The sequence below is a fragment of the Hemiscyllium ocellatum genome, chromosome 15 (assembly GCF_020745735.1).
Source record: "Hemiscyllium ocellatum isolate sHemOce1 chromosome 15, sHemOce1.pat.X.cur, whole genome shotgun sequence".
In the NCBI taxonomy this organism is placed as follows: Eukaryota; Metazoa; Chordata; class Chondrichthyes; order Orectolobiformes; family Hemiscylliidae; genus Hemiscyllium; species Hemiscyllium ocellatum.
Window position 1 is genome coordinate 36,586,411 of NC_083415.1, and position 27,064 is coordinate 36,613,474.

The window sequence follows — 27,064 nt, forward strand, 5'->3', positions numbered from 1 at the left end:
GACCAAGTGTAGGAAGAAAGGATTAATTTAATTTGGCATTATGTTCAGTATAACATTGTGGGCCAAATGACCTGTTCCTGTACTGTACAGTTCTAGGAACCATGTTATGCAGTTGGAGAATGTAACTCGCATGAGTCAGAAGAATCAATTCTGGTCACCACAAAAAGCAGAACATTATTGAAATAAACACTCTCAGGGTTTACCAATATCCTTTAGGGGAAAAAAAAACTACCATCCTCATTTGGCCTGGTCAATATGACTCCAGATCTACTGACACACTGAAGCTTAGGTCAACGGCTACCAAGGCGCAGTGGGGACAGACCATCTTCTAAGATCTTTCTGCTAAAGTTAAATGGGGTGTCTGTTCAGGTATCAGACCCTCCTGGTGCCTCAAATGCACAAACTTCCTTAATATATTACTGCTCGGAACTGTTTTATAAACAAAAGGTGTATTTCTGAAATAGAATGACTCCAGATCTACAGCAATGTGGTTAACACTTTTGAAATTAACCATCAAGCCATCTTACATTCAAGACAGATGTTCAAAGCCATGTCCTCAAAAAGGATATGAACAGACAATAAGTGTTAACACCTTGCTGGTGACTGCCCAAGCAAGCAAATAAAAAAATTGTTCTGATCCACTGACATGCAAAAATAACCCAAGGGAACAGCAAATGGATATGCATTGAAAAATCTGGGACAGACTTTTCTTTTCAAAATGGAGTACCAACATCTGGCAACTCTTGAAGTTTGCTATTTAGGAATTATGAAATTTCAGTATAAAAATACATCAATACATTTCTTGAAACATTTATACAATCAACCAACAATGTTATGTACAGTTTTTCTAAAAGGATGCTGCTTATTCAAAGATGAAAGGAAATAGAAACTGCATGAAAAAAAGGGATAATGGGGTGCCATTTTAAAAAGTTGTCAGCACTATATGTTATTAAGTCTGAAGAGGATGTTCAGAAGGCTATGTTGTTGAAATAGCCTTCAATCTTCCTTTGATCTGGTGTCATTCCCATAACAGGGGGCTGCAAATGTGACACCCCACTCAAATAAAAATAAAAACTAGAGATGATCTCGTTAACTGTAGGGTCCTCCACCCAAGCTTTGAGGTGGGCAAACTTTACAGCACATAATCCAGGACAAATATACTGTTGCTTAGAAGGAAATGGGCCACATAATACACCTGTTAACAAAATTAATGCCCATTGGACTAAAGGGGCATTGAAGAGACAGCCGATTAAATCATAGAAAGCAAAGAGTAGTGATGAACAGTTGTTTATTAGACAAAATAAAAAAGTTAGCATCGATTTGATACCCAAATATCTATTGAGGATGGAGGACGGGAAAATTTGTGGCTGAAACAGCTGCTCCTTTTTGAGGTATTATAGGTGTTGGAGGTGATTGCCTTGAATTCCAGGAGCAGCAATTATTGTCTTATGTGCTATTGCATTGTTTTGGACTTTGGAAAAAACAAGTCAAACAATGGCACTTTTAAAAAGGGAGAAGGACAAAACATAGGCAGCACATGGTCAGTCAAAGACAGAGAAAGAAACACACACTAACTGCCACAGCAGTGAATCTGCGCAGTTAATGCCTTTGCTTTTTAAATTCAGGACATCAAGGTGCATCTAGGAAAACTTAAACAGCGAAATTCAGAACTGATCTTGGAGGATCCTATTTGGGAGACGTCATAGCACAGAAACAGATAAGTGCATAATTTAGTGAGGAGAGTGGGATCTTTTTTGACTATGTTTTATTGAGACGTCTCTTGATTAAATTCTAAAAATATAAGCCATAAGTATCAAGTTAGCCTGGAGCAGTATTTTGTAGAGCAATAAGAAAGTATTATTTTTGGGTCTGCTGATTGGAAGGAGGAATAATGCCCTCAAGTAAATTAATATGCTCTCCTTGTCCAATGTGGGAGTTTTGACAGAGTTTACGTGTTACTGAGGATTATAACTGCAATAAATGTCTTTGGTTGCGAATGTTATCAGATCGAATGGATCAGTTGGAGCGACAGTTAGAGGCAATGAGGAATTTACAACAGAAAGGGGATGTGAAGGATAGCAGTTACAGGAAGGAAGAAAAGCCACAGATACAGACTTTCAGGGGAATGTAGAACAAATAGCCATGTCCCTGGTATCAAGAGAGGCTCTAATGCGATGAGGGGTACGTAGGCTTCTAAGCGATCAACTGTGTTAGAGGACTAGAAGAAATTGAGGACTAGAAGAAATTGAGGACTAGAAGAAATTGAGGACTAGAAGAAATTGAGGACTAGACCAGAGTCAAGAGTATTGCCCTGGAAAAGCACAACAGGTCAGACAGCATCCATGGAGCAGGATAATTGACATTTCAGGCATAAGGCCTTCATCAGGAATGAAGCTTGTGAGCCAAAGGGATGTAGAGGTAAATGGGGGGGGGGGGGGGGGGAGGCGGTGTGACTGTATGTGTTTCAGGGGTGTGGAGTGCAATAGGAGGATGAAAATCGAGATAATGGGGATAGATCAGAGAGGAGGGTGGGGCAGATAGGTAGGAAGGAAGATAGTCAGGTAGGACAAGTCATGAGTGTGGTGCCGAAATGGAAGGTTGGATATGGGATAGCGAGAGGGGAAATGAGGAAACTGGTAAAATCCACACTGAACCCATGTGGTTGCAGGGTCCAAAGGTGGAAGTTTGGCAATGGAGGAAGCTTAGGATCTGCATGTCCTTCGTGGAGTGGGAGTTGAAGTGTTCCGCCACAGGGCATGGGTTGGTTGGTGCGGTGTCCCAGAGATGTTCTCTGAAGTGCTCTGCAAGTAGGGGTCTTGTCTCCCCAAAGTAGACAAGACCACATTGAGAGCAACGGGTACAGTAAATCACACTTGTGGAAGTGCAGGTAAAACTCTGGTGGATGTGGAAGGGAAGGAGTGGGTGCAGGTTTCGCAATTCCTGCAGTGGCAGGGAAAGGTGCCAGAAGAGAAGGCTGGGTTGCAGGATGACTATAGAAATTGAGGGTTTGGTTTAGAAAAAAAAAAGCATAGATCAGGTATAGACAGGAGAGATCGAGTGGATCCTCAGGAGTAAAGGCAGTCGGAGTATACTTCAGAAGGAAATTGGGAGGGCAAAGAGGGAACAGGAGATAGCTTTGGCAAATAGGGTTACGGAGAATCCAAAGGATTTTTACAAATACATTGAGGAAAAAGGGTAACTAGGGAGAGAATAGGGCCCCTCACAGAACAGCTTGGCAGCCTTTCTGCAGGAGACAGGGAGATAGTAAATGGGTATTTTGCATCAGTTTTTACTGTGGAGAAGAACATGGAAGATATAGATGTAGGGAAACAGATGGTGACATCTTGAAAAATGTCCGTATTAGAGGAAAAAATGCTGGATGTATTGAGATGCATAAAAAGGTTGATAAGTCCCCAGGACCTGATCAGGTATACCCTAGAACTCTGTGGGAAGCCAGGGAAGTGATTGCTAGGCCCCTGGCTGAGGTATTTATATCTTCAATAATCACGGATGAGGTGCCAGAAGACTGGAAGTTGGCTAATGTGGTACCACTATTTAAAAAGGTGGTAAGGAAAAGCCAGGGAACTATAGATCGGACTTTGGTGGTGGGCAAGTTGCTGGAGGGAATCATGAGGGTTGGGATTTACATGTATTCAGAAAGGCAAGGGCTGATTCGAGATAGTCAACAGGGGTTTGTGCATGAGAAACCATGACTCACAAACTTGATTGAGTTTCTTTTAAAGAAGTAACAGAGCATTGATGAGGGCAGACTTGATCTATTATGGACTCCAGTAAGGCATTCGACAAGGTTCCCTATGAGACAGTGATTAAGCAAGGTTAGATCTCATGAAAACCAGGGAGATCAGCCATTTGGATACAGAACTGGCTCAAAAAGTAGAAGACAGAGGGTGGTGGTGGAGGGTTGTTTTTCAGACTGGAGGCCTGTGACCAGTGGAGTGCGACAAAGATTGTGCTGGGTCCACTACTTTTCATCATTTATATAAAATGATTTGGACACAAACATAGGAGATATAGTTAGCAAGTTTGCAGATGATACCATCTCTTCCCTGGGGTGGGGGAGTCCAGAACTAGAGGGCATAGGTTTAGGTTGAGGGGGGAAAGATTTAAAAGGGACCTAAGAGGCAACTTTTTCATGCAGTGGATGGGGTGCGTGTGAAATGAACTGCCAGAAGATGTGTTGGCAGTTGGTAAAATTGCAACATTTAAAGGCATCTGGATGGGTATATGAGTAGGAAGGGTTTGGAGGGATATGGCCAAATGCTGGCAAATGGGACGAGATTAGGTTAAGATAGCTTGTCAGCATGGACGAGCTGGACCGTTGTGCCTGTTTCTATGCTGTACACCTCTATGACTGTGATTCTGGAACAACCACTTTCAGATGTACTATGACAACAAATTTTGTAATAGGAATTTATTCTCTTAAAAAAATTGATGCTGCGGAAAATTCTCTTCCATGAAGCCTTAGACTATTAACAAGTAAATTTGCAAATTGATTTTTGATTCACAAAGGAATCACCGATTATGTGTGACAGAAGCGTTAAGATCACAATCTGCTCAACAAATGATCTTATTGACTTAGACAGCAGGTTTGAGGGTCCAAATGGTCCATGCCTTCTCCTGTTCTTATCTTATGGAAGGCAGAATTTAAAAGTTTGTTTACTCCATTTCCAAGTATCATGTGTCTACAATGAACAAAGATAAAGGTGCTTCAGAGGACATAGGTTTGTGAAATTGGCAGATAAAGTAAAAACACAGGATGTACAAAGTGCTGTAGCTTGTTAGAAATAAGATGCAATAAAGTGAGTTACAATTTTCTAGCATGAACTGGAAAACTCATTCACAAATCTTTGAACATGACAAGAAAAAATGCAATGAGCTGGGTGTTAGGCTCATGCCCGAAACGTCGATTCTCCTGTTCTTTGGATGCTGCCTGACCTGCTGCGCTTTTCCAGCAACACATTTTTCAGCTGTTATAAATTGAGCACAGTACAAAAGCAATGCTAAACTTTTATAAGTTACTTGATGAGCTTCAGATCAGAAGAATGTATCCAGTTCTGGACGCATTTTATGAAGGATGTCAAAGGATGTTTACTATCATGTCAGTAACAGTTATTCAGAAGACTAAAGCAGCTTGGAATGTTATTCTCACAACACATGGAGGTAAGGGCAGATTTAGTTAATGATTTTGAAGAATAGGAAGAAAACATTTTCACCTGTAAGAGATCAGTAGCCGCCAGACTGAGGTTTTAAACAATCTGGAATAGAATGAAGGGAGGTTTTTTTTCCAAAAAAAAAGAGGGGTTGTTATAATATGGAACATACCAGAGAGAGAGAGAGTAGTGAAAGGAAACTGAATTAATACTTTCACAAGGGTCTTGGTTATAAACTTGGAAAGGAAAATGTGTAGGGGCGGACTAATTAGCTGGCTCCTTTAAAGAGCCAAATAGGCACAACAGATCAAAATGGATTGCACTGTACAGTTTATAATAATTGAAATTAAAGAAAATGCTTGTTACATATTAAATCCTGAAAAAGTGAGAATTCTGTAAGTTTACAACTTCATTTCAGGCAGTCACTTTAATTTCAGTAAAATAAATAATTTGCAATGAAAAAAAATCTATTCACTTTTGGTTGATAACATTTGGCATTTCTGTATCACTTTCAACTTTGTTGTGAGGATTTTACCTTAATACAAAAGAAACCTGTTGCCCATACTGAACAGCTGAATTCGACATAACTTAATTGTATTAAGTTACCTAGATCAAAAAAAAGCCATTAGGAGTTGCAACAGTATAGCCACTACTGCAGCTCAATAATAAAAATTGCTCATGCTCTACGTGCATAAAAATAGACATGAATTTCTCGTCATATGCAAAGAGCGGTGTTACATTTATGCGCTAAATATATGAATCATGAATGCCTCATCTAGAATTTGCACTAGCTATTAAATTTACAGCACAAAAAAGGCAAAATACTTGTTAATTCTCCCTGAATATAATAACTCATTTTTCAAATGTGTTTCACAAAGGGATGTGCTACATTTTTAAAAAAACAAAGATTCGGCCGGGGAATGATTAACAATCTATCCAAGTCCTGTTAAACACGCTTCCCCATGTCTGGAACTGGGACGAGCTGGGATTGCTCAACTCGCCGACGTTCACCATTTGCAGAAATCCGGGATACCCTGCCCGATCACTGACGCATTTTGTGCGGAAAGGTGATGAAAATCTTGCCCTCGATTGATAAACAAGTAATAGCCAGAGACTAAGACGAATTTGCCACCGCCAACAATAACCCAACGGTTCAGAAGCTTGCATTCACGGCGACAGTGCGTGTGGTTAAAAAAAAACTGCAATGCTGCTGCGCTTGATCCAAACCCTGGAGCTTCTCATTCAAAAACCTGTGACTGTTGGTCCGCTGGGTCCCCTTCACCATTTACCCCCTCCCCTCCCCTCCCCCAAGGGCTAACATATCACTTCAATGTTAAGAAGTCATCACAGGCTTGAAATAAAAGCGTTGTAACGGTGCAGGCGAACTAAATCCTCCCCAAATCCAGAGCGGCACAGATTTATAGCGCTATCTGCGGCAGCAGATTAGACCCAACGCCATCATGCAATGGCTCAGATCGCAGGCAACAACTAAAACACCGGCAATGGGGCAAAGCAGCGGCGAACTACAGGGTCAATACGGATTAAAACCCGACACATTTTACTACCTTCTATTCTTGCTCGTCTCTCTCTTCCTGGCGAGTTAGCTTTCCTCAAGCTCTTGCGACATGAACCATATCAGAGATTTCCGTCAGCACTTCACCTTTCGCACAGCTTCAGCGTCTCTTCACTTCCTGCCTTTGCCCCTCCCACCTCAGCCGGTGCTTCATTTACTGTCGGCAGAGGCAAAAAAAAATCCCGCTGCATCCTGGGAACTGGAATCCCGCCTACCCACCCACCCACCCCAAGCGCTGACCGTTAAGCCGGCTCGCGCACGCGCCGTCCCCCTCTCTCAAAGCTGTTGAGGACACCCTCTCCCAGAGTCCCAAACCCCACCAGGCGGATAAGTGACAACCGCGTTCACCAATAATCAGCCGCACACACTGAGTAGGCGGGACAGTGCCCAAATGCTCCAAGGGAAAGCCACCAATCAGCGCTAGGGAAGGGCGGCAAGCAAGTTCGGTTGAGTGCCGGTCACGTTCAACCAAACTTTTCTTTGAAAGATCGCGAGTTTTCCTGCCCTGCGGTTCCTGGGTACAAACAAAAATCTCCCACACTTGAGGTAGGTGCGCTAGTTTTAAAATTCAGCTTCTGACTGAAAACCGCTTTCGTTTTCAACTACTGTGTATAGTGAAAATAAACCGGGATCCTAAACGTTCCCGTGATTCTGTATTTGCTGGGAATGTTGTTGTTTACATGTGGCAAGTTTTTTTTGTGTCTGGTGCACGTAGGCCTTGGCGACGCAGTGACTTTTCTAACGCTCTGCTGGAAATCCTGTCGAGCAGCACAAGCTTTTCACTTCCATTTACAAATTTATTTATCAATATAAACTCGGTTCTGTCGCAGTTCGTTTTAAGGCTTCGTCATAACCCAAGCTTTGAGATTATGAGGCAATCTACAGTTTTGAGATGAAAGTCTTGATATTTTTATTCGAATTTATGCTTAAAAATTGGAGGAATGATGCAGTTTGTTGAACTGGATGTACAGACAGTCGACATGTACCTACGTCAAGACATTTATTATTTAAGTACATATAAAACAGAGGTTTAAAAATCCTTGTACCTTCTATAGTTTTTGAAAAACAGAATGTTTTGAACAGCGATATATCATTTTCGGTCTTGGTTAAAGAACAAATTTATTTCTCAAGATACAGGAACGTGAAGAATTTGTGTGTGTGTGTGTGTTTACATTTTTTAAATGTGAGCAAAGAGAATTTCCCACTTACAAGTGAGTGAGCTTCCATTTTTCAGTTAACTTTCTGTACTAGAGATGCATCAATGCGACGTCGATTACCGTGGAGTATGAAGAATGGTGTCGAAAACAAATAAATATAGTTAAGAAATTGGGTTGAAAATGCAATTACAGGTTTTTAGGTAGATTTAGTATAGCATACTGTGAAGGTGAGGGCAATTTAAAACGCTGTGTTCAAAGGAAAAACAGCTGCACGTGAAGTGTGGACAAGAAATAAGGTAACAAAGTCTTGTTAGAAGTGATTGGTGAGATGGGTAAGAGTGATAAAATAAACTTACTAGAACATAGTCCAACAGGTTTAATTGGAAGCACACTAGCTTTCGGAGTGACACTCCTTCATCACCTGATGAAGGAGCACTGCTCCGAAAGCTAGTGTGCTTCCAATTAAACCTGTTGGACTATAACCTGGTGTTGGGTGATTTTTAACTTTGTACACCCCAGTCCAACACCGGCATCTCCAAATCATGACTACTAGGTTAATGACTTGAGCACCAGACCAGGCTTGTGTGGATGGTAATATAAACTCTGAATTGATTGTAATTTATGCAGAGTAGAGGCTGTTAGTATATTTAAGAAATCATATTTTGGGACCTGTGAGTCTGGTTTAGAATTTTGATGCTAGCTGGAAGGAGAGGTTGGAGGAGTAATTTAGGTTTTATGAAAATGGGAAACAGAAACAGTCATGGAATTGTGATAACTGAAAAAATATCACTCCTGATTAACCTGTCAAGTTGCTGTATCTCTGCACTTAGCTTGATGTTTCAACTGAGGAGTTGATGGAGTCAAAACTTGAGACTTGTAGGTGTAAGAAGAATCTGCTGCTTTTGATGACATAACATTTATATGCTTTCAAGACCAGACGCTCAAACCCTACTCAGTTCATTGTAAAGGACATCATTTTATATGAAAGTATATCTGCATTGACTATGGCTGTTGGTTCTGAATCTGTTTTCTTGTCAGTCTGGGACCAATCATATAATGCTTCTTAAGCTAGGGGTTTGCTTATGGTTTTCAGATGCTGTTATTCCACAGCTAAATTGAGGCAGAAGATTTGGGTCTAGTTTTTTGGAAGACATTCCTGTAACACCCCTTTCAGAATATAAGAAATGACATGTCTTTAAATCGAAAGTGCTGTTTTAAATTAGCTTGTTGCATGTTTTTGAACATATCAGGTTGCTAACAACGTTTAAACCTGTATTGCTAAATCTTAGAACTTGGCCTTCTAATGTAGTTGTGCAGTGACTACACAGGTGGTTGAAGGAGCAGCGCTCTGAAAGCTAGTGTTTCCAAATAAACCTGTTGAACTATAACCTGGTGTTGTGTGGTTTTTAACTTTGTTTCCCCCCCATTCCCAGTCCAACGCTGGCTCCTCTACATTATGGCTATCCTTAAAATGAGTGATTTTCAGCAATTTCCATGCCCAGTTCAGAGTCAACCATATCACCGCAGATGTTGCAGTATATGGGGACCTGGCCAGATAAGGCCGAGAGATTTCCTTCCCTAAAGGATCTCTGACTAAGCCCCATACTCTGCAACTGGATCCTTGATTTCCTGACCCACAGACCAATATTTCATCCTCAGTAACATTCAATACTGGAACCCGCATGGGTGCATACTCAGCCCCTACTGTACTCACTGTATGCTCACGACTGTGTCGCCAAATACCAGACTAATGCCATTTACAAGTTCGCTGATGACGCCACCATAGTCGTTCGACTCTCGGATGGCAACGAAACAGACTACAGACAGGAGGTGGAAGACCTGGAAAAATAGTGCACTGAGAACAACTTAGCTCTCAAATCTGGCAAAGCCAAGGAACTCATTATCTTTTGGTGGGATGTTACTCATGCCCCCCAACACATTAATAGTACAGAGGTGGAATGAGCATAGAGTGTCAAGCTCCTGGGCGTGGTTATCCACAACAAGCTTTCTTGGACTGTTCATGTGGACGCACTTGTTACAAAGGCTCAACGACGTCCCTTCTTCCTCAGGCAGCTGAGTAAATTTGGCATGAAGGCGAATACCCTTGCCAACTTTTATAGGTGCGCCATCGAGAGCATTCTGTCTGGATGTATCACTACCTGGTATGACAACTGTACCAGTCAAGATTGGAGACAGTTATAGTGAGTGGTGAACTTGGCCAAGACAATCACAAAGGCCAACCTCCCATCTATAGAATCCATTTACCAGGTCTACTGTCAAGGAAAGGCTGCCCAGCATTCTCAAAGATCCACCTCATCCTGGCAATGTTATTCTACAACCTCTACCATCAGAGAGAAGGCACAGAAGATTGAACGCGCGCACACACACACACACACACACACACACACACACACACACACACACACGTTTTGAAACAGTTTCTACCCTACTGTTGTGAAAATATTGAATGGACTCTCAAACTCTTAACATTCGCCTGTACCTGCGTTTTTGTTTTTGCCACCGTTTACCTATTATTTACTTATCTATGCTACTTAACTATGTGATCTGCCTGTATTGCTCGCACGGCGAAGCTTTTCACTGTGCCTCAGTACATGTGACAATAAATTCATTTCAATTCAACATTAATGAACTAGATGGGTTTATGATCGATCATAGTTTTGTGATTGCCATTAAGTTATTTAAATTCATTTAGCTGCATTGTGCATCGTTAGATCATGCCAATGGATTATTCGTCAACTAACATTACTGCTATAGCACCAATGGCAATTGATCAAATTTAAATTAATTACATTTTAGTAATTAGTCAGAAATAAAATACTAGTCTCATAGACATTGTTTGTGAAATTGACAGATTTTCATGAGTGTTGAGTTTAGTAATGCTCTTCATGGGAGAAAATCTGGCATCATTACCTGATCTGTGCTACATATGACTCCAGCTCTACAGCATGTGGCTTTTTCTGAATTCAAATGCTTAGCAAGTCACTCATTTATGTCACATTACCAAAGAAAAAAGGCACTGTGGGTTTTTCTGCACCAGATGGACTTAGTGGTTCAAGAAGGTGGTTTGCCATTAGTTTCTCAAGGCCTGTGTGGATTAGTATTCAATGCTGGTCGTGCCATAACACTTACCAAAACACATTTAAAACAAAAGTGCTTTTATTATCTGAAACAAATTTTGAGTACTTTATCAACTATTTGAATTCAGTTACTTTTATGATTTTCTTGATTACTTTGAGCTTTGACCATCTAAGTAGTAGATCTGACCATCTCTTATAAGAAGTTTTCAGAAAATATAAGGAATTTTATCAAAACTAGTATTAATATTGCCCTGTGTGTCACATACAGATTGTCAAGACTACTGTTGGTGCACCTGAGTATTTGTTAATACATTGACATTGTAATGTTATTGGTTATGATGTCCATTTGGAATTTGATCTGATATGCTTTCTGCATTAATTTTTTTTGAATCATATAAGTTGGAATAGGATAAAGCACTGATCTAATGCACCAAGGTAAATGTTTGATATTTTGGTTTAGCAAAAATAAAATTTGCTTTTGTCAAAATATTTCAAGTTACGTATACACTTTTTTTGTTATTGCCTACATATGATTTATATTGTATTTTCTGTTAAAAGTACCAGTTAGCATAATCAGTGATTCTCCATTATTTACAGGTATTTATATAACTTCATAAAGTCTAAGGACAGAAATGGACAATGTGATCCAACTGGTCTGTACTTCAAATAAGCCTTCTCTACCCTAGCCCCTCTAAAGCTATCAATGCATCTTCCAATTTGCAAGCTCCAGAATTCCCAAATTAATGTGATCATAACATTAGAGTCAAGAGTTTTTACAGCATGTGATTTGATTTGACTTACTATTGTCGCGTGAATAGTGAAAAGTTTTGTGTGCAATACAGGTAGATCATACCATACAAAGTGCACTAGGATGATGGAACAGAACAAAGAACACAACATCATGCCTGCAGAGAAGGTGCATAAACAGCACATTCAACATTAAATTTAAAATCTGAAGCCTAATAACAGCAGGGAACGAACCAATTTTTCAGTATGTTGGTATATGTGTTTAAGCTTTCGTATCCTCTGTCCGACGGAAGAGGTTGGAAGAAATTATAACTGGGGTAGGACGGGGATGTTAGCTACTTTCCCGAGGCAGCGAGAAGTTTAGGTGGAATCAATGGATGGAAGGTTGGCTTGTGGATGGACTGGCCTGTTGTCCCAACTCTGCAGTTTCTCATAATCCTGGGTAAAGCAGTTGCCATACCAAGTTGTGATACATTCTAATAGAATGCTTTCTGTGTTCCCTCTTTAAGAATTGGTAAGTGTCTTTAGCCTCCTGAGGAAATAGAGGTGTGGTTGTGCTTTCTTCACCGTAGCAACAATATGGTGGACCAGGACGGATTGTTGGTAATAATCACTACTCGGAACTTGACGCTTTGGACCATCTCCACCTCGGCACTATTGAGGTAGATAGGGGCACCTTGCTTTCTGAAGTCAATGATCGGCTCTTTCATTTTGCTAATGTTGACGGAGCGATTATTATGTTTACACCATGCCAGCAAGCATTCAGTTTCCTGTATTCTGTCTTGTCATTGTTCGAGATCTGACCTATAACTGTGCGTCAGTGAACTTGGAGATGGAGTTACGACAGAAATTGGCCACACAATCATGAGTGCATAGGGAGTATAGTAAAAGGTACGCAGTCTTGCGGGGCGCTGGTGTTGAGGATTATCGTGGAGGAGTTGGTGTTGCATATTCTGACTGCAGTCCGTGGGTCAGGAAATCAAGGATTCAATTGCAGAGGATGGAGTTGAGATCCAAGTCTTGGAGTTTGGAGATTAATTTGGTTGGAATTATGATGTTGAAGGTAGAGCTGTAGTCAATAAGTAGGAGCCTGACATTATTATCCAGATGTTCCAGGATGAGTGTAGGGCCAGGGAGATGGAACCTGCTGTGGATCTGTTGCGAAGGTAGATGAATTGGAAGGGATCGAGGTAGACTGGGAAGCTAGAGTTGATGTGAACCATGACTAACCTCTGTTGTGGAAATTAAATCAACTTGACTCAAATGCTAGCAAGAGCAAAGAAAAGGTTTATTTCGGACTCTGCAGGGTCGACTCAATACATTTGGAATAACGGCTTATGTAAAGGGTGTCTGAATAACTTTCACATATTCCCGTTTATACTAAACCTCGCTTATCCTTATCACACCTCGAGGCTAAGAGCTTGGAACATTCGAGCTCCTTTCCACATATGGAATTGTTTTTTCTCATTCCTTGACTGTTGATATGAATAGTTTACTGTCCTTGTGAGACTACTGAGAGTCTGGTTTAACATCATATTTTTCCCTGACTTTGCTTTTCTGTCTGCGTGCAAGACTTTGCAAGGTATTCTTTTACATATTTCACAATAAATGTTCACTTTCCATTACATTTTCCCCCCTTTTTGTCATTTTACGACTACAATGACAAAAGCAAAAAAAAATGTACGGAACCAGATAGCTATACATGAAATTGCATAGGGAGCACCAGGCCTTCCCTCAGGTGTGCTTCATATGGCGTGATCTCTGCCCCCATTATGTCCTTGGGTGGTGTCAATGCACTATGGGTGTTATGGACTTCAGTGAGGCGGGTAAGATACTGGGACACTGTCTCACCTCCTTGTTTGCACATTGCAATTTTGGTCATGTCCATTCGTACTGGGAATGCCTCCCTACAGGCGATTGCTAGTGCTGCAACAAAAGCATCCAAGTCTCTGTTCTCCTCCGCTTGCGGGTTGGCTACTTTAGCATGGACATTTTGCAGCTGGCCAATTTATGCTTGATTTTGGTGACATTGGAAACCAGTTTTTGTCCCAGGAGACATCTCATCTCGTGACGTGGGACGGAACTCAATATGAACTTTTTCTTTGAACTTATTACCCCCAACCTCACATGGGTCAGGCAACTGCCCATAAGCAGTTTCCAATTCCTTCATGGTCCATGGCCGGTGGACCAACATTGGGTACCCTTCTGGACCTGCAACTTCAACCACTAGTGCTTGCAAAACCACCTGATTAGGCAATCGTATGCACTACTCCTGCTGTCCGTCATGGGGTGATCGTGAACAGGCCCTGGATACCCTTCCATCTTGAAGTGGCCGTCCTTCTTTTGGGCTGCTTGCTTCAATTGGTTGTGAGTACGAAGTGCTACCGGTGATCCAGCAAACTCGGAGGTGGCGGTCGCTGACTTGGAACCTTCATAGGAGGGCTGTAGGTCTTGGAAGGCAGTCATCAAAGTCAGGATCTGAAACAGACTTAAGACACTGTATAGCTTCATTAGGTTGTTTTCCGCACGTGTCTGCATGTGCGCTGGTGTTTGTATGTGTATTTGATCTATCTTTTACTTGAGGCCCGAAACGTTGAATTTCCTTTTCCTTGGATGCTGCCTGACCTGCTGCGCTTTTCCAGCAACACATTTTCAGCTCTTGAGGTTTCCTTTCCCTGATATCAGCCTCCGCTTTCCACATGTTATAAGCACTCCAATTCACAGATTCTATGTTTCCCTTCCATTTCTCCCCTCTCTCTCCTCTAACTGTGACCTCAGTTTTCCAACTGCCTTTTACTAAAACTTACTCCCTCAGGAAAACCACATTCCTTGATCCACAATTCTAACTGTTTTACAGACTCTAGGCTGTAATTACTTGGAATGGCCAACCAAAAATACAATACAATACATGCTGTGTGGGCCCTCTTTTTGTTTGCTCTTGTTGGAGCCTATTTTCACCGTTACTGGAAAAGTGTTCAGCGCTGTCTCACTCTCGCTCTCGCTCTCTCACTCTCTGTACTGTTATCTGTTCCCTTTGACTTTGCTTTTACCTCCGGAGGTCCCCTTTCGCATCGGACGCGTCCGTCTCAATGCCTTGATTTTTGTAAACCAAGAAACCGCGTACCCGGTACATCTTTAGCAATTCCAACTCAGCCATTGGTGGCTCCAAGTCTAAAACAATGGCTCCAAGTCTAAAACCACCCTTAAACTTGCTGTCTCTTAAGCACTCTAGAGATGGCAATCTCTTCACTTGAGTTTTACTTGAATACCACGTGAAAGTTCACTGGGCTCTTCCTGATTTATTTATTCTCTTAAAACAAGTCTCTGTAGGGTTACGTAAGCTACAACTCTTACCCCAACCCTATTTGGTTCAGACCCCGGCACTGGGGCGATCCACAGATTCCCAGTCCTCTCATGCAAAGGGGCCAATTCAGCACTCAAGGTGAAGTGAAAGTCCTTCAAAGCGCTGGCGCCAAAGCCTCCTGGGAATCTTCAGAATCTTCCCCAGTCATGGCATCTCGGGCAAGCCCTCGCGTTTACTGTCGTGGAAATTAAATCAACTGGACTCAAATGCTAGCAAGAGCAAAGAAAGTTTATTTTGGAGTCTGCAGGGTCGACTCAATACATTAGACAAAACGCCTCATGTAAGGGGTGCTGAATAACCTTCACATATTCCGTTTATACTAAACTTTGCTTATCCTTATCACACCTCAGGACCACTAACCACAGAGCTTGGAACATTCAAGCTCCTTTCCACATATGGAATTACTTTTTCTCATTCCAGTTGATATGATAGTTTACTGTCCTTGTGAGACTACTGTGAGTCTGGTTTAACTTCACATTTTTCCCTGACTTTGCTTTTCTGTCTGCCTGCAAGACTCTGAAAGGTATTCTGTTACAGATTTCACAATAAATGTTAATTTTCCGTTACACTTCTTGAAGCACTTCACAATTATGGAGGTCAGAGGCGCCGAGCGATAGTCACTGAGGTAAGCTGCATGAGTTTTCTTTGGCATCAGGATGATTATCTTGTTGAAGCAGGTAGGGACTTCCGATCGTAGTAAGGGGAGGTTAAAGATGTCAGTGAATACTCTGCCAGCTGACACGTGTAGGATCTGAGCGCAGGGCCAGAGACTCCACCTGGGTCAGTTATTTTCTGTGTGAGTTCACTGTCAAAAAGGTCGATCTGACGTCTGCAGTGAAGACTAAGAATGGTGTCCCGTTTTATCCCCCTCAGTCAAAGCAAAACACTTAGAGACTTAGAAGTTTTACCTCCTTCATCTTGGAGGGAGAGAGAATAAGCACTCACGTATGCTGGGACATGAAGCCTCAATCTTCTCTTTTGAACAACAGTTTCTATCTTTTTCTCTTTTTATTTTTTTTTGTTTTTCTTTTTTTTAATAAACCCCCCCACACTACTGCCTAACTGCGGTGGTGTTTGTATTAGAGTGGTGCTGGAAAAGCACAGCAGGTCATGCAGGTTCCTGATGAAGGGCTTTTGCCCAAAACGTCAATTTTCCTCCTCGGATGCTGCCTGACCTGCTGCATTTTTCCAGCACCACTCAGAGTTTAGATCAGGTTTCCAGCATCTGCAGATCTCACTTTTGCCTAACAAAAATAACTAGTCTGTTACAGGAAATAGAGTTTGAAGAATCCTCCCATGTGGGGAAAAAAAATCACCAGTAAAGTTCTTAAATCCACAGTCCTTAGTGAGCACTCCATCGACTCCAAGTCGAGTGGAAACGAGCCAGTTCTCCAAAATCTCTTTCAGTAAAGTCCAACCTGAAAACAAAACTCAGGCTGTCCTTGTGCAGCACTCCTTGGAGAAATCTGAATTGGATAAGGGCTGTTAAATACTTAACCAAACTGACTAGACTTTTGGAGATGCTTCAAATGGAGGATACCAGTGCATCTGAGTATGCGTTGCATCTGCAAGTACAGCAACAGGCTAGGTGAATGCAGCATTCTTTGCTGCATCTGCTCCTGCTCTGCAGTTAAATATAAGAAAGCCAACTGGCTGTTGTGATGTGATCTGCTGCAAATGTGTTGCTGATCAAAGCACAGCAGGCCAGGCAGCATCTCAGGAATAGAGAATTCGACGTTTCGAGCATAAGCCCTTCATCAGGAATAAGAGAGAGAGAGCCAAGCAGGCTAAGATAAAAGGTAGGGAGGAGGGACTAGGGGGAGGGGCGATGGAGGTGGGATAGGTGGAAGGAGGTCAAGGTGAGGGTGATAGGCCGGAGTGGGGTGGGGGCGGAGAGGTCAGGAAGAGGATTGCAGGTTAGGAGGGCGGTGCTGAGTTGAGGGAACCGACTGAGACAAGGTGGGGGGAGGGGAAATGAGGAAGCTGGAGAAATCTGAATTCATACCTTGTGGTTGGAGGGTTCCCAGGCGGAAGATGAGGCGCTCCTCCTCCAGCCGTCGTGTAGTTGTGTTCTGCCGGTGGAGGAGTCCAAGGACCTGCATGTCCTCGGTGGAGTGGGAGGGGGAGTTAAAGTGTTGAGCCACGGGGTGATTGGGTTGGTTGGTTCGGGCGGCCCAGAGGTGTTCTCTGAAGCGTTCCGCAAGTAAGCGGCCTGTCTCACCAATATTGAGGAGGCCACATCGGGTGCAGCGGATGCAATAGATGATGTGTGTGGAGGTACAGGTGAACTTGTGGCGGATATGGAAGGATCCCTTGGGGCCTTGGAGGGAAGTGAGTGTGGAGGTGTGGGCGCAAGTTTTACATTTCCTGCGGTTGCAGGGGAAGGTGCCGGGGGTGGAGGTTGGGTTGGTGGGGGGTGTGGATCTGACAAGGGAGTCACGAAGGGAGTGGTCCTTGCGGAACGCTGATAGGGGAGGGGAGGGAAATATATCCTTGGTGGTGGGGTCCGTTTGGAGGTGGCGGAAATGGCGGCGGATGATACGTTGTATGCGCAGGTTGGTGGGGTGGTAGGTGAGAACCAGTGGGGTTCTGTCTTGGTGGCGGTTGGAGGAGCGGGGCTCAAGGGCGGAGGAGCGGGAAGTGGAGGAGATGCGGTGGAGGGCATCGTCGATCACGTCTGGGGGGAATCTGCGGTCCTTGAAGAAGGAGGCCATCTGGGCTGTGCGGTGTTGGAATTGGTCCTCCTGGGAGCAGATGCGGCGGAGACGAAGGAATTGGGAATATGGGATGGCGTTTTTACAGGGGCAGGGTGGGAGGAGGTGTAGTCCAGGTAGCTGTGGGAGTCAGTCGGTTTATAATAGATGTCTGTGTTGAGTCGGTCGCCCGAGATAGAAATGGAAAGGTCTAGGAAGGGGAGGGAGGAGTCTGAGACAGTCCAGGTGAATTTCAGGTCGGGATGGAAGGTGTTAGTAAAGTTGATGAACTGTTCAACCTCCTCGTGATCAGTGAACTTGGTTTAATGTCCATAGGAAGGCCACTGACAAAAAGTGCACCGTTCTCTTCGTTGTTGTTAGTTTCTTCACTTTTTGTGCTCGTGATTGGGGAGCTGATTGAATCCATTGGATCAGGCTGTGAAGGGGTGGGCGGTGGTCCGAAGGCATCCTTTACATGTGAATGGAGAAATTCGAGAGACTATGTTAGCTGCTGAAAGTATCTTTGCATTTCCTCTCCCATTCCTTCCTTGCCAAGGTGGTTATCAGTATGAAGACAGTCGCATATTTAACCGCACTAAATTGCGTCTGCCTATTTCAACATTCTTTGAATTCTTCAAGTCTATTACTCTGTTAACTGTGACATTATTAAGTTTTATACAATCCATAAGCTTTTAAATTTTACTGCCTAAATAATTCAGTCAATTATAAACCACAATCAGTGGTTCTAAAGTCAAACCCTCGGGTGCCTCATTCAGGCTATTTAAAAATTATTTTCCTTTGACAAGTTGATACTTGGATAATGTGAAAGCTGTCAGGAAAAGTATTTCAAAAGTCTGGAATGGCAAGAAAACAACAAAATGTTTCCTGTGCTTTAGCTATTGAAGAGGCAGTTTCAGTTCAGATTTATATCTCAAATATTTTTAGATTACTTACAGTGTGGAAACAGGCCCTTCGGCCCAACAAGTCCACACCGACCCGCCGAAGCGCAACCCACCCATTCCCCTACATTTACCCCTTACCACTATGGGCAATTTAGAATGGCCAATTCACCTGACCCGCACATCTTTGGACTATGGGAGGAAACCGGAGCACCCGGAGGAAACCCACGCAGACACGGGGAGAACGTGCAAACTCCACACAGTCAGTCGCCTGAGTCGGGAATTGAACCCAGGTCTCCAGGCGCTGTGAGGCAGCAGTGTAAATATTTTAAAATTTGTTCTCCAACTGAAACTTCCCAAATAAAACAGTCTGAATTACAGTGGCAACTTTGGTAGAGATCAACATTCTTTGAATTTGCAATAAGAAGAGGGTCAATAAAGTCTTAACAATAATTAACAGAATTGAAACAGTTCAGCCTCAAGTTTTAATGTTCTCTCATCTTAACAAAACATCAAACTCAAAGTGCACTCTTTTTGTGAATAATCTGCATTAAAACACAGCAGCAAAAATATTTTAGTACAATACTCTCATCTGGCTAAAGCATGACCACTGGCCCAACTTTTTTTTTAAAAACAGGGATTGTAGAATTTCAAACAAATCAGGGGCTTAAGGCATTGAATCAATTGGTTTTAAGGTTACATGTTTGATAGTTTTGAAAAGGACATAATGTTGTATAATTTTAATGTAAAAACAAAATCTGCCCCATTACATAGCCCACCGAACACATTGAATTGAGATCCTAATTCAAACAAGGCAAAACAGTTACTTGAAAGGACTTTCTGAATCGGGATTTTAACAAACCAAAGTTTTTAAACGTCAAACACTCTCAGCATGTCATAATTTGCATTGAAACTTTCCTTTTTCAACCAAGTATTAGTACAACCTTAATTTTAGCATTTTCTCTTTTTTTGCATCCCCTCACTGAAATTACATTTCTAAAAGAGACAGCCCTCGCACCGCAATCCAAGCCACTCTCTTCCCCAGAACAAAGACTCGCAGAGCCTCAAATTTTACCACTAGGGGACTTTAACCCCTTCCTCACATTTCTCCTCAAAGAGGTGCGAAGCCCAATTAAATACAGAAAACTCAGAGAGGTCAAACTCCAGCACAGAGCGGACAACTCGAACCTCAATTATCCCACCCAGGGGATTTGAATCCAAGTGTTGCGCAGAGGACTTGAACCTCTGTCAGCGCGCTTGCAAAATTGTCTTTCGATTGAGCTAATTACCATTTGAGGAATCTGTAGAATAGAGTGCGATCGAGGGAGTGGACCGTCTCCAGCACACAGGAATATCGAGACTGACCAAGATTTAAAATCTTACCTTGTGGAACGGTCCGTCCTGTCTCGACACTGATGTTCTGGGCAACTGTTGACATCTTCCAATCGTGACTATTTGTTTGGATCTTGCTGACTGCCAATATAGAGGAACCTCGATTACCCGAAGATCAATTATTCAAATTCAGATTATCCAAAGAAAATCTCAAGGTCCTGATAGGAATATTACATCAAAGAGGTGTTTCAACACTGTTCGCGTCTTTTGTTTACAATGACTAAAAACGAACTCTGTTTACTGAAATGCTGCCGAGAACAGTCCTGGACATCGATGGGACCCAGGCACTGTTGCCGAATGACTGAGCTCTCGCGCTCTCTCTCCGCACTTTCCCTGGAGTTCTACACAGGGGTGTACCCTAAATACCCATTTCCCACATAAACTTTCCAATGTTGTCCTCGACAGGGCAAAGGTGTGTGTGTGTGTGTGTGTGTGTGTGTGTGTGTGTGTGTGCGCGCGCGCGCGCTACATTGGGACTCAACCTCCCAAAGGCATCAGCAGTCTTACTGTTGGTGTCCAGTCCAGTTGCTCTGACGGGTGGTGTGCTGCTGCCTAGTCTCCTGAACATGGAGCAGACTTAGCAAGTGCTCACTGTCAATCCCATTGAACTGATGGGGTTGGGGGGAGGCTTCAGCAATGCTGCAAGTCCCTTACACACAAGTGTGTCTCTGCTCAGAAACATACCCTGAGACCGAGAGAAGGAGCAAGGAAAAAGGAAGCTTCAGAAAACTCCAAGCCCCACAGAAGAGGCATTGAATCAATTATCTGGATACAATAGTGCCTGCCCAGCTCGTTCAGATAATCGAGGTTCCTCTGTATTGTCATCCCATTTCTCCCCCTCAGTTGAAACAAAATGATCAGAGACACAGTATAGTTTTACTTCCTTCATCTTTATTCCGGGCTGGAGGGAGGGAGAACGATTGTCCATGTGTGCAGGGACATGAGTTTTCTGTCTTCTCTCTTGAACTACATGAACAAATGAATTATGTAATAATTTTACAGGGAGGAGCATCCAGATAGGGTGACCGTTACCATATTGATTGGGTGACCATTACAATAGAGTGTCAATAGCAAACATTAAGTCATCTGGAGTTACACATTGAATGCTCTTAACCTTGACTAACTTCACATAATGAATACTTTCACCTTGTTAAACTGACCCTACATACTAAATGCTTCCAATTTGTTAAATGGCTCTACATAATGAATGCTTTTCCACCTTGTTAACCCATTACCCATACTTCCATCACCCCATTGTTAACTGCAAGTTTTTAACTGATCTGGGTCATGTTCAGCTGAACCTCTTGTTTCATTAAACTTAACTCTTTCCCTGCTCATACCTGAAATACATTCTCAAGGAGACAGGTGCATTTGAGCCTGACTGGGCAAGTAATGTGGTGTCACTAACTACCTGTTCAAAAGAAGCATACAATGTATTGAGAGCATCAAAGAGGGATGTATTTCTGTCCATTATTCCATTCTGCTTCAGTATATAGCTTGATATGTTGTGTAAGCCTTGCCACAAACGATGGGTGTCCATGTGGTAAGTTTGGATCTCCAGCTTCATCTGGTATTGCTTTTTGGTGTCTCTAATGGTCTTATGGTGGTCGTACATGAATTTCCTATAAAGGTCAGGCTCGTGTGACTTGAACGTTTCACACCTGGACTTCAGTGGGCAGTCAATCTGCTGGTTCATCCAAGGTTCCCAGTTGGGGAACATTTCAGATTAACTTCTTTGGCAGGCAGTCTTCTACACACTTGCTAATGAAGTCTGTAACAGTAGTGGTATACTTATTTAGGTTGGCTGCTGAATTCTCAAATGTGGCACAGTCCACTGATTCCAAGCAGTCCTGCAGAAGTTCTTCTGCTGCCTCAGACCAGCACTGTAATGCTTCCTGTAATCGAACATTCATCTGTTCTAATTCTATTTTTCAGCCGTTTGCCCACAACTTTCTATGCAGTGGTGGTTTAAATGCTCATCTAAATTGCTCTTAAGTATCTTGAGGGCTCCTGCTTCTACCATCCTCCTGGTGGGGTGGGGGGGGAACAATTTGCTCAAATCCACTTCAACTTTCTACCCCTTACCATAATGTTAGGTTCTTTTCCTGAAGTTTCACACGAGATGCAATTTGCACGCACCAACTTCTGCAAACGGTTAAAGTTTAATAAAGCTTGTACAAGCTAGGTGACCCCTTTTGACCCTCTTCGCACGCATGCAAAGTTTAAGTCAAAGTGAGGCCCTGAACAACGAAAGCACATCTCCTTTTGGAGATCAGTTGGCTATACTTAGATACTCTGGCCAATGCCCCATAGTCACATGCAATTCAATACAACCCCCAGTCACATGTTCCCCCAGGTACAGTGGTAGAATGAGGTCGAAAGAAATTGATAGTTTAATTTGTTGATAGGGGAATAGTAGCAAATGACTGTAATTGGGATGTGAGTGATTCACACTCTTGCATCAATGTCATCCCCACCCACTTCCAGAATGTTCAGCTTTGCAGTATATTACATTAATGTTTAGAGAGAGATTCCCATTTAATCTTTTAACATTACAATAAAACCATGCCTCTGGTTATTCACCCCTCTACTAAAGGTAAACGTTTATCCTGATTTGTGTTCCTGAGAACTTTGTACACCTCAGTCAGATCCAGCCCTCAACCCTCTCTGCTCTAAGGAAAATAATCCCACTCTGCCTAGGCTCTGCATAGCTGAACTGCTCTTGCATAGGCATCATCCTGGTGAAGCTGTTTTGCACCCTGCTATGGCAATCTCATTCTTCCTATAGTATGGTGACCAGAACTGCACACAATAATGAGCAATGGTCTAACTAGGTAGAATTGAAGGAGATACAATCCTCCAGATGGATCTATAAATGGTGATGAATTCCAGTTAAGTTCAAAAGAGATAAATACTAAGAGATAAAATTACAGAGTAGGAGTACATTTGAAAATATTGACAGACGTAGATATTAGTTTGAGACACCTCTGTAGCAGTAGGGTCCTGAAATTGGGATTCCTGGCCTAGGGGTAAGGATGCTACCACTGTACCACAAGAACTCAGATATGTTGCAACACATCACGGGTGAGTGGTCTTGAACCAGCATCTTTTGGCCCAGAGGTTGGGGGCACCATCATTGAACCATAAAAGACTTAACAGTATACTCTGCCCTTCATTAAATATCTTCGAATATAGCTTGGAAGACTTTTCATTAGACCATTTTAGAAAATAAGAAATATGAAAGTGAGCTGGTTTAAAAGTCAGAGGATATCTGTTTAAATCTGTAATGGCTGGTTTATAGTTTATTTCAAACTTACAATTTTGGACTGCGTAAGTTTTGTAATTGTTGCTTGGTTGCACTGGTTACAATCTATTTAATTTGAACAGTATTAAAATTGCTCATGGTTCTGTCAGGATGTGCTTTTTCAATACAGAGAAAAATGTATATTGCCTAATCTTTATACAAAGGAATTCAAATATTTCAGCAATACTGGTATAAACTCAGACGGGCAATGTCCAATATTTAAAGTAATTATTACTTGAAGTCGAAACATTGAAAGGTAGTGAAATAAAACAAACAGATATAAGATGTAAATGGATTTGATAAAAATAACTTGGGCAACTGTTATGACCTTCCAAAAACCTTCTCATTGCAGCATCTTTTCTCAGATTTATATGACTTTAACCCTTTGATTAAAATTTTAGATACTAGTGAGCTACTCATGATATTGGCTGATGACAACTGGTGAATGCTTTTATGTGCATGTAATAAGGTAATAAAGAGTTAGAAGTGAAGCACAATTTCTGATTGCAATGTGACAATAAAGTTGAGCAGAAAATACTGACTTTATTTCTTTCTTTCTTTCTCTCTCACTCTCTCTCTACCATATTTTTTGTCCATCCCATTTTTGCTTTCACTTTTACTTTCTGTAAATGATTTGAAGTCAAATGGACTATTTTAGTTTAAATTTTATGGTATAGATTATTCAATTTAGTTGACTAGAGTGACACAAAAGTCAGATTCCCTGTAAAGGCTATATACTTTTTTGATCTAACAACTGGAGGCATCTGAAAACTTACCAATAGAAACTAAGTGCAGATGTAACAAACAGCTGACTACAAAATAAAAACTCATCAATAAACTGCATTTTCAGATTATGCCTAAATATAACTCATACATCAAAATTATTTGCCTGCAAGACATAGGCAAAAGTGAGGACTGCAGATGCTGAAAACCAGAGTCTGGATTAGAGTGGTGCTGGAAAAGCACAGCAGGTCAGGCAGCATCTGAGGAGCAGGAAAATCGACGTTTTGGGCAAAAGCCCTTGATCGGGGCTTCATCAGCGTTCCTGATGAAGGACTTTTGCCCGAAACGTCGATTTTCCTGCTCGTCGGGTAATGCCTGACCTGCTGTGCTTTGCCAGCACCACTCTAATCTAGTGCCTGCAAGACATATCCAGCCTAGACGTTGCACTTTCAAATGAAAGTTCATTGAAATAAAAATGGGTGCAGTTGGTAATGAAACAGTCTTAGAAGACGCCATAGTACATTGCCATTCAATAACTATGCCTGTAGTGTTGGGTGCATTAGTTAGGGGTAAATGTAGGGGAATGGCTCTGTGTGGTTGCTCTTTGGAGGGCTGGTGTGGACTTGTTGGGCCAAAGGGCCTGTTTCCACACTGTAGGGAATCTAATCTAATCTGCATATTCTCTTTTGTGGGCAAGAATCATTTCTAATGGCAGCGTTCTGATTTGGTTTTGGTTAACAAATGCATTTTTAAATTTCTTTTGAACGTTTGTATACATATTAATTGCAAATAGTAAACACTGAAAATACTTAGCAAATCTGGCAGCATTTGTGGACAGAGAAACAGGATTATACCATTTCACTTTCACCCTTTGTCATGACTTTATTAAAGCTAGTGAAGAGTCATCAAGCTCAAAGGTTAACTCAGTCCCTCTTTTCTCACATGTACCAGATCTGAGTGATTCCTGTACTTTTAGATTGTAAATTTTCAGCATGGTATTTTGTGTTTTTAATTATTTGTTCATGGGATATGACATGGGCCAGAATTTATTGTTCATCCCTTTTTGCCCTTGAACTTGATAGGACATTTCAGGGTTAAGTCTGGAGTCATATATGGGCCAGACCAGAAAAGGATGGCAGATTTCCTTCCCCAAAGAGCATGAATGAACCAGATGGGATATTTACAATAATTGGTTGTGATTACATTAGATTAGATTAGATTAGATTACTTACAGTGTGGAAACAGGCCCTTCGGCCCAACAAGTCCACACCGACCCGCCGAAGCGCAACCCACCCATACCCCTACATTTACCCCTTACCTAACACTACAGGCAATTTAGCATGGCCAATTCACCTGACCCGCACATCTTTAGACTGTGGGAGGAAACAGGAGCACCCGGAGGAAACTCACGCAGACACGGGGAGAACGTGCAAACTCCACACAGTCAGTGGCCTGAGACTGGAATTGAACCCGGGTCTCTGGTGCTGTGAGGCAGCAGTGCTAGCCACTGTGCCACCGTGTCGCCCAAATTCTTAATTCTTAATTCAAGATTTTGATTTGATTACGATTTGGGCCCATGTCTCCAAAAACTGAGAAAATGGGATTAGAATAGTTGGTGCTTGTTTTCAATTTGTGGACTAGTGGGCTGAAGGGCATTTTTCATTGCTGCAGACCTCAATGAGTCTAGCATTTGTTTGGCACTGTGGATCACTAATCCGTTGACATCACCATGGTACTAATGCCTTTTTGTTGTATATATTGATAAACTCCAAACCTCTTTAAAATGAGAGAGAACATTTTAACCTACTAAGTCTATTCTCTTTCAGAATGTGGCGCAGTATAATTTGAACATGTTTTATTCAAGTCTCTTGCTCAGTACTGCATTTGAGTGAAATATCAATCAAAGATTGACTGTATTCAGTAATTTCAAAATGTTATTGTGACCATGACTGGATATGCTCTGAAGTTTTTTACGTTAAATCATATAATGTGAAAACAGAACATGTATGCAATAATAAAAGAATTACACATGAATTTTCTCATTTTTGCGTGAATGCTCAATACTAAATTGTTATCAAACATTTTTGTTTCAGTTAATATGTAACTGAATAATCTATTCACTCCATTGTAACCAGACTGGGAATTTGCAGTAAGTCAAGGGGCTCCACAGTGATCAGTCAGCTGTCTGGTCACTCATCCACTGAATTAATTGTCCAACTTAGTTGGGGATAAGCCATAGTCAATCCTGGGGGTCAGCTCATTGAGGTGTATAAGGAGCCACTACTATGATAGGGCAGTATGGGAAGTCAGTTGTGGGGATTGGAGGCATCATGCTGGCATTCTGAAGGTGCAGCGATTGTTAAATCGAGACAAGGGATGTAAGACAATAGTGCATCAGTTACTGAGGGAGTGGGTTGTTCGTCAACTGTCACAACCACCCTGGCTTCAGCGGGACAGTGCAGCATGTTGGTTGACATGGCTAAGATGCAAGACTGGAATTCAAGGGGTAATATTGGGAGATGAAAGCCTAAGTGAAATTAACAAGGGAACACAAGTTTGGTGAGACTACTTGATTACCAGGCTGAGCATGCAACCTGCATTGTCAAGCAAATCCTGAATTGCCCTTCTTCTTGTGAATTGTAAATGTGCAATGGAAATTGCAATGGAGAAAGTAGGTAAGAACTTTCAAAAATTGATTGTGTGCGGATGTTCTCAGATAAAGGGATGGCTGGAAAATGAGAAGCCTTCAAAAATGAGATGATGAGAATTCAGAGACAGTATGTTCCTCTTCGGGTGAAAGGAAAGGCTGGTAGAAATGCTGAATGACTAAAGAAATTGTGATTTTGGTTAAGAAAAAGAAGGAAGCATATGTCAGGTATAGGCAGCAGAGATCGAGTGAATCCTTAGGTATACTTCTACTGCCTTTATACTCTAAGAGGGAAA

General features: G+C 42.1%; 2 protein-coding genes across 3 annotated transcripts in view; one reads left to right on the plus strand and one right to left on the minus strand.

Annotated features, from left to right (window-relative positions):
* Window positions 1-6,855, minus strand: part of LOC132822943 (dnaJ homolog subfamily C member 5) — a 67,502-nt gene extending 60,647 nt beyond the window's left edge. The window contains exon 1 of the mRNA XM_060836371.1: window positions 6,737-6,855. The gene's annotated coding sequence lies outside the window, so the exon portion shown is untranslated. The remainder of the gene's footprint in view (window positions 1-6,736) is intronic.
* Window positions 6,856-7,238: 383 nt separating this feature from the next.
* The window catches only part of LOC132822945 (glucose-induced degradation protein 8 homolog), a 44,634-nt gene continuing 24,808 nt past the window's right edge, over window positions 7,239-27,064 (plus strand). For both annotated transcript variants that reach the window (XM_060836376.1, XM_060836377.1), the window contains exon 1: window positions 7,239-7,290. The gene's annotated coding sequence lies outside the window, so the exon portion shown is untranslated. The remainder of the gene's footprint in view (window positions 7,291-27,064) is intronic.